This window comes from Nanorana parkeri, unplaced genomic scaffold (assembly GCF_000935625.1).
Source record: "Nanorana parkeri isolate BGI_ZX_2015 unplaced genomic scaffold, ASM93562v1 scaffold2300, whole genome shotgun sequence".
NCBI lineage: Eukaryota > Metazoa > Chordata > Amphibia > Anura > Dicroglossidae > Nanorana > Nanorana parkeri.
In genome coordinates this window covers 21740-30871 of record NW_017308568.1, presented here as the reverse complement: position 1 = coordinate 30871, position 9132 = coordinate 21740, and the positions used below count along the sequence as shown (strand labels likewise).

Sequence of the window (9132 nt, the reverse complement as noted above, 5' to 3'; positions counted from 1 at the left end):
CGTTGTCTGTGGCGCCACCTGGTGGTCATATTTGGGAAGTACTTTTTATTAAAAAAATTAATGTCCTAATAAATTTGTAATAATGAAAGAATGAAACCTGCTTAAAGCTGAACTCCGGGATCAGCAAATATTGTCCTCATACAAGAGTCCTGTGTATTCTTCCTTGAATCTTGGTGAGCTTTGAGTATTTCTTCCAGATCTGTGCAGCACTCCAGTGTGAGACTTTGCCTCTGTGCCGGAGCTTCCTCGTAATGCAGGAGACCAGGACAATATGATAGTTGGTCACAGCTGTGCACCCCTCCTGTTATTTCACAGGGAAGGATGGACCTGTAGGCAGTGGCGTCACAAGGGGGATGCGGGGGGTGCAGCCCGCACCCGGGTGCCACCATTGGAAGGGTGACACCAAAATGACTTACAGTCATTTTGGTGTCACCCCCCTCTGAAAAGTCGGGCGCTCGGTCATGGACCGAACGCCCGACAGTATCAGGAGAGAGGAGGGGACCCGGCGGCATACCTTATCCCGCCGGGTGACTGTCCCCTCCTCTCTCTGCCGGCGTCAATCACCAAGAAGGCCGCCGGCAGGTATCAGAATACTGGGGGGACCGCTCTAACAGCCAGAAAGTATAACCTTTTAAACTTTTGTCCCTAGACCAAAACAAGCACTTGCCCCTTGCAGTGCAGAGATAGCCCCACTCCAATAATTCTGCCCAGAGTTCTTCTTCAATTAGTGGAGGGCCCAAGACACTTACCTGCTTAGGGCCATATTCTGCCTTAATCTGTCTTTGAAGAGCGAGGTGCTGGACCGCATTTCCTTGGTGATTAGTGGAGTGTCTATGTTTTGGCCAATTGGACCGGTTTGGAAGCTACCCACAAAAAAACAGGGTTCTCCCCGTGTGCAGGGGTCACCCAGTTGCTGAAATCTGTTTGTACTCAAGCACTAGTGAGGGCCAAAACCTTGCTTTAAGAGTCCACAACAGCTCTCTATTGGTTTCAAAACTATCAGGAAAATGACAAGATATAGCCAACGTGTTTCAGGGGCCCAACAGCCCCTCTTCATCAGGACTTGAGCAATGTCTCACACTCAAAAGGACTCAGGACGCAGGAGCCCAGGCCAGAAAACAGAAAACCAGTGGGGGCTATTAACAGGCAGCTTTGTAGCCAGATTTATTCTATCTCTGATCTTTGGGTCTCTATGAGATTCTCCAGCAACCTTATTGGTTAAAAATTTGACCAACTGAACAAATTGAATTGGTCTTTGCTTTCAACGCTTTGGGGAATGTCGGAACTTTGCATCCGTTTAATCTTTTCCAGCTGTCTGACCATGACGGATCAACTCAGGTCTTGGTAGCAGCCACTGAAGCCTCCAAAACCCCCAGAAGTGCTGGAGGTCATTAAAAATATCAGCTCTGATCTCATTGGCATGTGGGTGCTTTTTCCTGCTATGTTTATTCTGATGTGCATGGAGTGGTGACAGGGTCTCTTTAAACTTGAATTTCTGCCAGGGAAAGTCCCACCTCACAAACAATACCCACCATCCATCTTTAATTGCCTAATTATTAAGAAAACAAATTAACTCAATTCCCCAAATACTTACATACATTTGCAGTCACATGATGTTCCAGGTCCCAAGTTTTCTCATTTCTTTACTGCAGTGAGAGGGTTCTTCTTCAGGTGCCCATGTTGCTGCTTTATGAAGTGGTCACCACCTATTGGGTGCTTCAATGGGGTCCTCACAAGGTCCTGAAGACTTGATGACGTCATGAAGAGGGGTGATGACAAGACCCGTCAGTGGCAAGTTTGGACTGCAGTGGCGGATCACTGGTCTTCGGAAGAAGGTCCATGGAGGTTCACTTGATGGTAGATTCCAGTGATTATAAAGGGGCTTCTGTAGGGGATTTTGAATGAATGAGGGGGAATGGCATAGGAGGGGGAGGAGCATTAGCAATATTGATCGGAGAAGGGCTTTAAGATGTGTTCAGACTCTGGCACCAGAACCTGACCCATCCATAGATGATGTGGATCTCTCAATCATTCACTGGTCCAGCCAGATCATACACAATTAAGGGGAGAACTACAGGGTCAGGGCTTTTCCCCATAGTTCTCCTAAGGGTAACGGGAGGACACAAACTGCGTCCTCCGCCACCCTAAGCTCAGTATATAGAGAGCTACAGCTCGCGGTATACTGAGACGCCGCAGCCGGAGCGGATCCCGACAATTATGTCTGGATCCGCCGAGCTGCGTGAGTGACAGCTGGCTCTGCCTATCTAGAGGCAGAGCCATCTGTACCCGCTCCCTCCCCCGTCCGTTCCGCCAGTCAGCGCTGGCCGGATCGGAGCGGGGAGGGGGGAATCCAGCCCCTCCCCCTGTCACGGCAGAGAGCAGTGACTGGATCGAGAAGTGAGCGAATGCCGGTATATGTTCGCTCACTTCCGATCTACTGAGCCGACCTGTGACAGTCTCATTGTCACAGGTTGGCTAGAACTATGAGGTGAGTGAAAAGCACTCCTGACCGGACAAAAAAAAACCAATATCTAACACTTTGTTTTGGGGCGAGAGGGGGCGTGGCGGTGCATTGGACTCAATGGCACCGCAGCCACGCCCCCCACCTGCGGTGTGCGATTGCCGACACCCGAACGCATGGCACGTTAGTGCCTGCATTCCGGTCCAGTGCGATCTGCAAAAAAAAATGCAGCAAACTCTATTTTTTGCAGATTGCACTGGACCGGAACGCAGGCACAGGCACTTATGTGCCACACGTTCAGGTGTCGACGGGGGGCGTGGCTGCGGTGCCATTGAGTACAATGCACCGCCAATCCCCTTCCTGCCCCCCAAAATCAGTGAGCCAGCCTGTTTGTGTACCAGAGGCTGAATGCACTCTTGATGGTGTGACTGGGCCCTGAGGCTTGTGCAATGGATTCTTTTAACACACCGGGCTCATACCAGGAGTGGGGCTCGAACCCACGCGGATATACATCCATTGGATCTTAAGTCCCACACCTTAACCACTCGGCCATCCTGGTGCACGCATGGTGCTGCCCCCAAAAGAACCTGTCAGTCAATATAAGCCTTCCTACAGCTCACCAGCAGCTACCATTAATTGCCAGAAAGCTATGTGCTTGACCTTATGTCCTAACATCTGTGCAATGAGAAAGTAAGGCCTGGAGCTATGGATAGCAGAGGAATAAGCGGAAGGCCTGCATGACAAGGCTGTGAAGGGGACCAATAGTTAGGAAAGGGTTAAAGAAAGAAAGAAGAGGTTAAAGAAAGATCACTTACAGGATTGGTGGAGGGGGTGGTCCAGGAGGGGCGTCAGGAAGATAACCAGGAAGGAGGAGCCCGGAAGTCCAGTTGGGAGTCCGGCAGCAAGTGAGTAACTTCCCACCCACCCGCCCTGTGAGGAAGCTTTTCAGTTTTGGTAGGTTTGTCACAGCTTGGGGTTGGCGGTTTGGGTCCTTGTAGGCAGTTGTCATTGGTGGCATATCTTGACGGGGGACCCATCCGTGGTGTGGGTGTCCCCCGGTAGTCGGACGGTCATGTGGGTATGACCGTTTAATAGGGACCAACGCGGGTCTGCGGGCAATATAGTTACGTCCCCGAGGCGGTGTATGGCGGCTGGGGGCATTCAGTTACAAGTAAGGTGCCCGCTGATACTGGTCTGTTTTTTGAGTCATATTGCCTTCAAGGACCTCGAAACCAAGCAATTTTATACTGTATGGTTATTGGTTGTTGTTATTGGTATTTATAATGTTATTTATAAAGTTATTTATAATAAAAGGCTGCTGTGGCCAATTAAACTCCAGTATTGTGTGGCGTATTGATTGGGGAACAAGGGATGGGATGGTAAAGAAGTTATTGGTAAAAGGGACCTCTGAGCTACCATTGTCATGCACCAACACTGGCATAATGGAGGATGAAGTAACCGGCAGACCCTGACAACAGAGTATATACAGTTAGCACAAAGGGGAGGTCAGTGGAGAAGTGTGGCAGTGAACAGAGGCAAGGTGAATAAAATGACAATAAAATGGAAACCTGTGGCATCTTGGGAAGATGGCGGCTGCCTGTATGGATCACCTTTTTGGGGGCCCAGTACAGTCTGTGTTACTGCAGGTTCAGGTCTCTTGTTTGTGCTCAGACTGTGGCTGTGTAAAACCAGCCCTGACTTCAGCTCTGATTTGTACCAGACAATCTTATTAGAACAGGAACTGCAGTGATAAATGAAGGCCATAGGATGATACTGGCTAATTTCTTGTCTGTGATTGTAATTATCTTTGGCTGCGCTGTAAGCAAAGCTGAGAGGAAAAATAATCCCTTCCAGGTCAGCTATATACACGGCAAAGAGTTTGAGCAAACGTTAAAGCAGATCCCTACCTAGTCATGGAGACCCTGACATAGGCTTTGCTATCAATTGTTGGAGGTAGCTGCTAAATATGAGGGTCTGCCTTCATTGTAACCACCTGATCCACCTCAGTGTTATATAAGAAAAGCAGCAGCCTAGCATGAAAAAATGAGCAGGGGATGCCTGTAATTTGACTGGTTATAGAAAGGTCACTTACCGGATTGGAGGAAGGGGTCGTCCAGGAGGGGCGTCAGGAAGATAGCCAGGAAGGAGGAGTCCGGAAGTCCAGTTGGGAGTCCGGCAGCAAGTGAGTAACTTCCCACTTACCTGCCCTGAGAGGAGGTTTTTGTGTCTTGGTAGGTTTGTCACAGCTCTGGATTGGCGGTTTGGGTCCTTGGAGGCAGTTGTCAGTGGTGGCATATCTTGACGGGGGACCCATCCGTGGTGTGGGTGTCCTCCGGTAGTCGGACGGTCAGATTGGTATGACCGGTTAATGGGGACCAACGTGGGTCTGCAGGCAATATAGTTATGTCCCCGAGGCGGTGTATGGCGGCTGGCGGCATTCAGTTACAAGTAAGGTCCCCGCAGATACTGGTCTGTTTTTTGAGTCATATTGCCTTCAAGGACCTCGAAACCAAGCAATTTTATACTGCATGGTAATTGGTTGTTGTTATTGTTATTTATAATGTTATTTATAATAAAAGGCTGCTGTGGCCAATTAAACTTCAGTATTGTGCGGCGTATTGATTGGGGAACAAGGGATGGGGGGTTGGGAAGGTAAAGAAGGTATTGGTAAAAGGGACCTCTGAGCTACCATTGTCATGCCTTATAGACCACTCTGTGTCTGTGTCACTCCTATTGGGTCGGATTACCACGCAATGAGAATTTTACAAAGATCAGTAAAGATAATATTTCAACATACTCCCATTGTAAAACCAAATTACAGCGACCTACCAGGAGTGACGTCTGATCCAACGCAGGTATACAACCATTGGATCTTAGGTCCAACGCCAAAACTGGAGCACACATTTTCCTGGGTTTTCTTGCACAATTGTCAAAAAGAAAGTTTCCCATCCCAGGAGTGGGGTTCAGCATACTGGCAACGTGAGAACAAGTTACATTGGTATAGCAGGAGTGGGGTTCAAACACACATGGATATACAACTCATCCATTGGATCTTAAGTCCAGCACCGTAATCACTCGGCATGGTCCTGTGCAATGAAAATGCTTTATTGACCACTGTGTCCCTCTCTTTGGGTTGGAGTACCATGCAATGTAAATGTTTCAATGGTCAGTAAAGATAATAATTCCCCCATACTCCCGGTGTGAGGACCAGTTACATTTGTATACCAGGAGTGGGGTTTGAACCCACACGGATATACATCCATTGGATCTTAAAGGAGAACTATGGGGTTAGGGCTTTTCCCCATAGTTCTCCTTGGGGTAACGGGAGGACACAAACTAGCATCCTCCCGTCACCCTAAGCTCAGTATATAGGGAGCTACAGCTCGCGGTATACAGAGACGCCGCACCTGGAGCGGATCCCGACTTAGATGACGGGATCCACCCAGCTGCGTGAGTGACAGCTGGCTCTGCCTATCTAGAGGCAGAGCCAGCTGTACCCACCCCCTCCCCCGTCCGTTCCACCAGTCAGCACTGGCAGATCAGAGCAGGGAGAGGGGAATCCAGCCCCTCCCCCTGTCACAGCAGAGAGCCATGACAGGATCGAGAGGTGAGCGAAAGCCGGTATGTGTTCTCTCACCTCCCAATCTACTGAGCCAACCTGTGACAGTCTCATTGTCACAGGTCGGCTTAGAACTATGAGGTAAGTGGAAATCACTCATGTCATAGTTCTCCTTTAAGTCCAACACCTTAACCACTCGGCCATCCTGGTGAATACAGGTCGTTTTGGCAAAGGTAACCTGTCAGTCAATATAAGGCTTCCTATAGCTCACCAAAAGCAGCCATGTCTTGGGTTGGAGTACCATGCAGCTTAAATGGTCAGTAACGATAATATTTCCCACATACTCCCATTGTAAAATCAAATTACAGCGACCTACCAGGAGTGATGTTTGTAAGAACTAGTTAAAGTTATATACCAGGAGTGGGGATCAAACCCACACGGATATACATCCATTGGATCTTAAGTCCAACGCCTTAACCACTCGGCCATCCTGGTGAATACAGGTCATTTGGTCGAAGGGAACCTGTCAGTCAATATCAGCCTTCTCACAGCTCACCGACAGCTACCGTTAATGACCAGAAAGAATGTGCTTGGGTTTCCTGCCCACCCAACATCTGTGCCATGAGGCCCGGTTCACACCTGGGCGTGTTGTAGCGAGTTCCTACACTCTGCAAAACGCTCAAACACCGAAATCCCATTATTTCCTATGGGTATGGTTCACACCTGGGCGTATTACAGGCTGAACGCGCTACAAAACGCCCTATGCCCAAAGAAGTACAGGAGCTTCTTTGGGGCGTATTTGCCACGCGTATCCATTGGGATACAGCCCGGTAGCCCTCGGAAACGTGCGAATCGCGGTAAAAACGTGAGGCACTATACGCGCATATTCGATACGCCTAGGTGTGAACCCAGCCTAAGAATGCCTTATTGACCACTGTGTCACTCGTATTGGGTTGGAGTGCCATGCAATGTAAATGCTTCAATGGTCAGTAAAGATTTCCAACATTCTCCAATTGTAAGATGGAGTCACAGCGATATACCAGGAGTGGGGTCAATGGTCAGTAAAGATAATAATTCCCACATACTCCCAGTGTGAGAGCAAGTTACAAGGATATACCAGGAGTGGGGTTCAAACTCACACAGATATACATCCATTGGATCTTAAGTCCAACGCATCCTGGTGCATGCATTCTCTTCCCAAAGGTAACCTGTCAGTCAATATAAGGCTTCGTATAGCTCAGCACCAGCCACCATGTCACTCCAATTGGGTTGGAGTACCATGCAAAGTAAATGTTTCAATGGTCACTAAAGATATTTCCCGGGACTTCTGCTTTAGATTTAATCTTAGACTGAAGTTTATATAAAATCAAACCATTGTCCCGTTTTCCTTGTCTCCAGTACAGAAAGTGATAGGAATCCCTCACATGTATGAGTTCTTGTTGAGCACTCGTTCTATTAGAGAGTGAATCAGCCTCTATCAGCACTCCCAGCCTGACATTGAAACCGGATGCCTTAGGATATCAGTGAGTTTATAAACTGAACTTAAAGGAGAACTATGGGGTCAGGGTTTTTCCCCATAGTTCTCCTTAGGGTAACAGGACACAAACTAGCGTCCTCCCGTCACCCTAGGCTCAGTATATAGGGAGCTGTAGTTCGCGGTATACTAAGACGCCGCAGCTGAAGCGGATCCCGACAATTGTGCCGGGATCCGCCCAGCTGCGTGACTGACAGCTGGCTCTGCCTATCTAGAGTCAGAGCCAGCTGTACCCGCCCCCTCCCCAGTCCGATCCACCACTCAGCGCTGGCGGATAGGAGCGGGGAGAATCCAGCCCCTCCCCTGTCACAGCAGAGAGCCGTGACAGGATCGAGAGGTGAGTGAACGCCGGTATGTGTTCGCTCACCTCCCGATCTACTGAGCCGACCTGTGACAGTCTCCTTGTCACAGGTCGGCTAGAACTATGAGGTGAGTGAAAAGCACCCCTCCCTCCCCCCTCATAGTTCTCCTTTAACGCTGGAACAATAAATTGACATCTCCGGACTTATAAGCAATATTGCTAAGGTTGCTACCCATTTAATGCTGGGTGTAATGCTACCACTTCACATTAAATGGTGTATAAAAAGAATTGCAGAGCTATTCATCCTGTGAAACTGTCATTCATTCTGTGCAAATGGAGACAAGAACAAATGTTATTAATAGATTTTCTTTCCAAGTTGAATATATTTAATGACAAGATTATATTGTAAAGCGCTGCGCAAACTGTTGGCGCTATATAAATCCTGTATTATTATAATAATAATAATAATAATATTAGGAGTGAATGAGGGAAATACCACATTACAGCCACTAGATGGAGCTGAAGATAAATAGTTTTTTTCTGTGATCTTTGGCTCCATCTAGTGACCATAATGTGGTATTTACATCATATCTATGAATAACATTCATACACCTGGAACGAAAATTTACTATAAGATGCGTTTTCATCCTGGATGCATGTGCAGTTTCACAGGAGGAATAGCATGGAAGTTGCTGTTGTTTAACTCTCGGTCTGACCAAGCACAGTGTCTTGCTGTTGTGCTGATACTCATTTCTTTAATATCTTCAGAGTTCAGTGTTTTTAATGTAACTGACCCATCTCAAAATGAAGAAAAGGGGAGAATGGGGGAGGGGGGGGGAGGTAACTAACACTGAAGGGTTTAAACATAGTTAAAGATAATCAGAACTACTGTCAATGAAACATAGAAGAGTGATGGCAGAAAAGGACTAAGTGCTCCATTTATTCTGCCCATTTTTTAAGTTTTATTTCTTTTTGTCTTCATCTATGTTTGTCCCATTCATGTATAAAGTCACTCACTCAACTGACTGACTCAACTAATCATTCTGTAATATAATACTTTCTAAGATTATGTTCCTCCTTCTCCTATGAGGTCATGTCCATACCTCCCAACTTTCTAAAAAGAAGGTACACCTTCCAGCACATTGTATTAGGACAATGGACACACCCCTGCCACGGCCCCAGTTATATATAGGCAATGGACACACCCCTGCCACGGCCCCAGTTATATATAGGCAATGGACACACCCCTGCCATGCCCCCAGTTATATATAGCAAAG

At 47.7% G+C, this 9132-nt stretch overlaps 2 non-coding genes across 2 annotated transcripts; both read right to left on the bottom strand.

Moving 5' to 3' along the window:
* Nucleotides 1–2937: 2937 nt before the first annotated feature.
* On the bottom strand, nt 2938–3020 carry TRNAL-UAA. Its single transcript has one exon. It is a non-coding gene; the product is annotated as a tRNA-Leu (tRNA).
* Nucleotides 3021–6432: 3412 nt separating this feature from the next.
* On the bottom strand, nt 6433–6515 carry TRNAL-UAA. Its single transcript has one exon. It is a non-coding gene; the product is annotated as a tRNA-Leu (tRNA).
* Nucleotides 6516–9132: the final 2617 nt, after the last annotated feature.